Raw genomic sequence first — 6000 nt, 5'->3', positions numbered from 1 at the left:
ATAACGGCTCTGAGCAAAAAATCGAGATTTTGACTTTAAATAAAAGCAAATCTGAGGGAAAAAGAAACGAAGAAAGGTAAAAAAAAGAGCTAACAAGAGCGGTGAATTGAGTGTGAAACGAATTGGAAAGGCAGAAAGCAAAAGTAGGAAGAGAAGAAGGTGAATAGGTGCGAACGGAGATTGAGGTTAGGGCATAATGGCCAACAAAGAAGTGAAAACGAATCTAACGTTGAACGCGGAAAAAAGCAACGGATGAGGGTAAAGTGACGAGGAGTAAAGGAATTCTGATTGACGTGAACAAGAGGAGAGACCCGAAGCAACCCCCGATAAAGAAGAGCTTGGGGAAAAGCGTAGCTTTTCGACAGGCTAAGGATAAGTTATTAGAAAAGACGCAAAGAGAGGCAGAAGAGAAAAAGAAGAGTGAAGAGGACGGAAAGAGGAAGGAGGCATTAATAGGCATGAAAGTAGTGAACGAGAAGGATTGGGATATAGTGAGGAAACAGATAGGAGACTTGAACGAGTAGGTGGAAGGACTGCTGAGGATGAAGAAAGAAGAGGATACGAAGAGAGAAGAACTATTGAAAAAAAACACAATATATGAGGAAAAGCTGGAGAGGTTAGGAGCCAAGATAACTGATATAGAAAGTAGAATGGAGAGAATGGATCAATTAGTGAAGGAATGTGTAGGAAACGCGAGTGACTTGCCGCAGGTAGTTTTAAACTTGATGAAACAAAAGTGTGAAGAGGAGGAAGAGGAGGCGAATGAGATAACAAGTGTGGCGAGCTCTAGAAAATCTAAATTCAGCATCAAAAGTTGTAGGAGTGGAGTCAGTGGTATAAGTGGAATCAGTTTATCTCAAAAGGAAGTAGTTCAGATGAAGAGAATTGTAAATGAGAAGGAAAGAGAAGAACGTAGGATGAACATAGTAATAAAAGGTATGAAAGGTCTAGGTGAGAATGTGAAGGAAGAAATAGAGCAAATGTTGAAAAGTAAACTGGGCATTGAAATTAAACTGGAAGCTGCTTGGAAGAGTGGTCAGGTAATAGTAGGAAAATGCTGTAAGTATGAAGACAAGGATATGATAATGAAGAATAAGTCAAAGCTGATTAGATCAACTATATATATTGAGAATGATCTGTCATATGAGGAGAGGAAGAGACAAGAGATGATAACAAAGTGGGCAAAGGTGCAGAGAGAAAAAGGAAAAGTGATTAAGATTGGCGTAGGAAGAGTGTATGTGGAAGGAAAATGGATAAAGTGGGAGAGTATACAGTCGTCCCTGTTTTTACGCGGCTTTTTTTTACGCGATTTCAATTATACGCGGTTACAGAATTGAGACCGAAAAATTTTTTTACGCGCACTGATTTGATTTCACGCGGATTCCTTCGCGAGTAGCGCCAATGATCATCGCTTATTCTATTGTTAATCAGCTATATTCATGTAGTTTCCCGAATGTCAACAAAACCTTACAACATTTTGTGAAATCTTTACAACTGTCACGGGGGTCGTTTTATAAAAGTTTTTCAGATATGGCTCCAAAAAATTGCAGTCCAAGAAAATTAAAAAAAGTTAAAAAAGTTATGAGTTTAGCAGACAAAATAAAAATACTCGATTTACTCGATTCAGGCGAAAAAATAAGTTCGGTTGCAAGGAAATTCGGAGTAAACGAATCATCGATCAGGGCCATTCGAGATAATAAAAAGAAAATTCGCGAAAGTGCACAGCAGCTAGGAAGTCACGCACAAGTAAAATAACGAATTAATTATTATCAAATGCGTAATAATTTTTAATGAAATAAAACTAATTCGTGTATATATTATTACAATTAGACTACGAAGTATACCAGGAATACAAACATTGAAAAACTAGAAGACATGCTAATGTTTTGGATTCAAGATAAAAACCATAAAAAGATACCCCTATCTACGGAAATGATTCAAGAACAAGCCATGATTTTGTATAAATATCTTGTCGACAAATACGGTTGCGCTGCTAAAGAAAAATTTAATGCTAGTAGTGATTGGTTCGAAGGCTTCAAGGCTAGATTTTCTCTCCACAATCTTAAATTTAGCGGTGAAGCAGCATCAGCAGATTACGCAGCTGCCGCAGAATTTCCTCTACAGTTGAAACAAGTAATGTTCGAAAAAAATTTTTCTCCCGAGCAAGTATTTAATTGCGACGAAACTGGGCTTTTCTGGAAAAGGATGCCGAATCGCACATTTTTAGCCAAAGAAGAGCAAACTGCACCCGGCTTCAAAGTCGCAAAGGATCGATATACGCTTCTTTTTTGTGCTAATGCAACTGGGACACTAAAATGTAAACCGCTCCTCGTTTACAGATCAGAAACTCCTCAAGCTCTGCGTGGGAAAAACAAAGAACATTTACCAGTGTTCTGGCAATCCAATAGAAAAGCTTGGGTAACAAAGAAAATATTTGATGCTTGGTTAGTTCAATCGTTCATTCCAGAAGTCAAAGAATTTTTGCAAAAAAATAATCTAGATTTCAAAATTCTTTTGACACTTGATAATGCATCTTGTCACTCAACTGAGTTACTTAACGCTCATCCGAACGTAGAAATTTTGTTTCACCCTCCAAACACTACCTCGTTGATCCAACCTATGGATCAAACGGTAATTTCGACTTTTAAATCGTATTATTTGCGAAAAGTCTTGAAAAATATGTTGCAGTCTGTGAACCAATACGATGAGCATAACTTGAATTTCGTTAAAAATTATTGGAAAAAATTTTCGATTGCTGATTCTATCCGAATCGTTAAAGAATCGTGGGACGAAATTTCACCTTCCACCATAAACGCCAGTTGGAGAAAATTGTGGCCTGAGATTGTGCAAAAAAAAGAAGAACCTGCTTCAACCGCTGTCGCTGAAATAATCAGCGTTTCAAAGGAAATTGGTGGTGAAGGGTTCGAAAATCTTCAACAATCAGAGATTCTAGAAATTTTTAATGATGCTGTTGAATTAGCCCCGGAAGATCTTGAATCTGTCGTTACAGATTTACATAAAAAACCAACAAGCGACGAAGTAAAATCAGCCGAGGAGCCGACGCTTACTGTGGCAAATGTAAAAAATCTCTTGAGTTTGATACAGGAAGCCATTCATGTGGCCCTCGAGTATGATCCGATCATGGTGCGTAGCATGAAATTTAAGCATGATTGTGAAGTTGCTGTGACTGCCTACGTTGAATTACACAAAAATATTATGAGACGTGCTAAACAGACACGCGTTACTGATTTTTTTAAGTAACATTTACATGTATTTTTGAATAAAATGTTTTGGAAATCGAAAATTTGTCCCATCTTTGCATGTAACCCCCCTTTTCCCATAAGAACAATGTTTTTTTTTACGCGATTTTTTGTACGCGGTACTTTTTTGGTACGGAACTACCACGTAAAAACAGGGACGACTGTATTGGAAGAAGAAAACTATCTTGAGAAGGCTTCGAATGCTGGAGAAGACGCAAAAGAGAAGGAGGTGGATTTCTAGAGGAGGCCCAGACTAAAAAGAAAAGGAGGAGGTGTAGAAGTGATAGTGAGAACATAAGGAGCGAAGGACAAGAGGATAGGAGCATCGTTGAGGAAGAATGTAAAGGTGTGAGAGAAGTAGAAGAGGAAGGTAGAAGGTTTTTGTGGTGGAATGTGGCTGGTATTTTAAACAAGGACATAATTTTGGAAGTACGTAAGAGGCTTTGACTTTGTATGTCTGCTGGAAACTTGGATGGAAGAAAAAGGATGGGAAAGATACAAGAAAAATATGATCAAAGAATTCAAGTGGTGGTGTGTTGCAGCTAAAAGAGAAAAAAGAAAAGGAAGAGCCAGAGGAGGAATGTTGATTGGTATAAATGAAGAATGGTTAGAGGGAAAGGTAAATGAAATGAAAATAATCAATGAAAGAACGGTGAAAGTGTCCATAGGAAATGAATTAAATGTGTACTCAGTGTATAACCAAGGAGACCTAAAAGAGATATGGAAATATTTTGAAAACTTGGAAGGAGACGAAGAGAATAAGGTGATAATAGGTGGTGACTTTAACATTAGAGTTGGTGAGGAAGGAAACAGTGGATTCTATGAAAGAGAAGGAAAAATGAGGAAAAGTAAGGACAAGAAAATTGGCAATGAAGGAAAGCTGATGATTGAGGTGATGTGCAATAAAGGATGGAATATTTTAAATGGCAATACAGACAGAGACGAGGAAGGAGAATTCGCATGCATAGGCCCCAGAGGAGTATCAGTAATCGACTATGTGATTGTGAATGAAGATGTGTGGAAGGACGTGATTGAATTTGAAGTAGGCGAAAGGACGGAGTCTGATCATCAACCGCTGGTGGCAGTGTTATATGAGCAGTATAGGAATAAGGAAAAAGTGAGTAAGGAGGTGGTGGAGAAGAGGGAGTATGCATCATGGACAGAAGAAGACAGCATCAAATACCAAGAAAATATAAAGGCGGAATTGGCAAAGAAAGAAGAAGACGGCTGAGATGCAGTAAAGTTGACGAGGAATGGAAAGAAATATCAGAGATGGTGGACAAGGCTCTAGTCAAAAAAGAAGTCACAGTGAAAAAGTGGAAGATAGGGATGAAGAGATGGTGGGACAAGGAGTGTGGTAAAGAAAAAAGGAAAGTTAAAGTCATGTACAGAAAGTGGACAGAAGAAGAAGTGAGCAGAGAGCAGTACGTGGAGAGCAGAAAACAGTGGAGGAAACTATGCATAGAAAAAGAAATGTGTTTCAAGGAAAAGGAAGAAGCAGTGCTGAGAAGTTTGAAGACTGAGGAGCAGGTGTGGAAATTCCTAGGAAAAAGAAGAAACAAAGGACAGAAGATTGGATGCAATATAAAGAGTCAGGAGTGGAAAAAAAGTTTCATGGAACTGCTAGAAGGCTCAGAGATGTGTCAAAAAGGAGAAGGAAGAAAGGTGGTGAGAGAAGAGGGAGAAAAAATAGGAGAAAAAGAATATAACAGTGTAATAAGAAGGCTGAAGAAGAGAAAAGCACCAGGAATTGATGGAATACAGAACGAAGCATGGAGTAACAGTGGAAAACTAAGGAGTAAATTCAAAAGTGTTTTAGATAGGATATGGGCAGATGAAGAGATTCCAGAGGACTGGAGAACATCAGTCATTGTGCCACTTTATAAAAAAGGAGATGTTAATAATACAAGTAATTACAGAGGAATTTCGCTTCTGCCAACGGCATATAAGATATATACAGAAATAATTAGAGGAATTAAAATTTAACCAGAAGGACAAGCAGGATTTAGGGAAGGAAGATCGACAATGGACAATCTGTACACGATGAAATATATAATCTAAAAGGCTAAGAAAGAAAAGGCAAAGATCTATGCGACATTCATAGATTTAAAAAAGGCGTTTGATACAGTTAATAGGAAAAAGTTATGGGAATGTATGGGTAGAGTAGGAATAAGCGACTATTTAATAGAAAGGATTAAACAGCTCTACGAAGAAACGAAAGGAAAAGTAAGATGGGAAATGGAAATGTCGGAAGAATTTTGGACGGTTAAAGGAGTGAGGCAAGGATGTATTTTGAACCCGATACTGTTTTGTATCTATTTGTATTATGAAGAAGGAAATGTAGAAGGAGTGAAAATAGGTAGGACAAGAATTTGGTCATTGGCGTACGCAGACGACGTAGTGCTTCTGGCCAAAAATAGAGAAGCGATGCTGGATATGCTGAAGAGTACAGAGAAGTTCTTCAGAGAAAAACAACTGATATTGAGTGTGGAAAAGACGAAGGTACTGATTTTCAACAAAAAAAGGAATCAAATAGTGGAAAAATGGAAATGGAAGGAAGAATTTTTAGAAGAGGTGAGAGAGTTCGAATATCTAGGAGTTGTTATGAACGCAGAAGGTAACTTCAAGAGGCAAGTAGAAAAATTTAGGAAGAAGGGAATGGTAGCAGCAAAAAGCACATGGAGTCTAGGAGAAAAGAAGTGCAAAGGGGACTTTAAAAGAAGAATATTGAGAGAGGAAT

The sequence above is a fragment of the Trichogramma pretiosum genome, unplaced genomic scaffold (assembly GCF_000599845.2).
Source record: "Trichogramma pretiosum strain Unisexual culture from Peru unplaced genomic scaffold, Tpre_2.0 scaffold33, whole genome shotgun sequence".
Classification (NCBI taxonomy): Eukaryota; Metazoa; Arthropoda; class Insecta; order Hymenoptera; family Trichogrammatidae; genus Trichogramma; species Trichogramma pretiosum.
The sequence above is the reverse complement of the archived record's forward strand: the minus strand, read 5'-3'. Positions refer to the sequence as shown.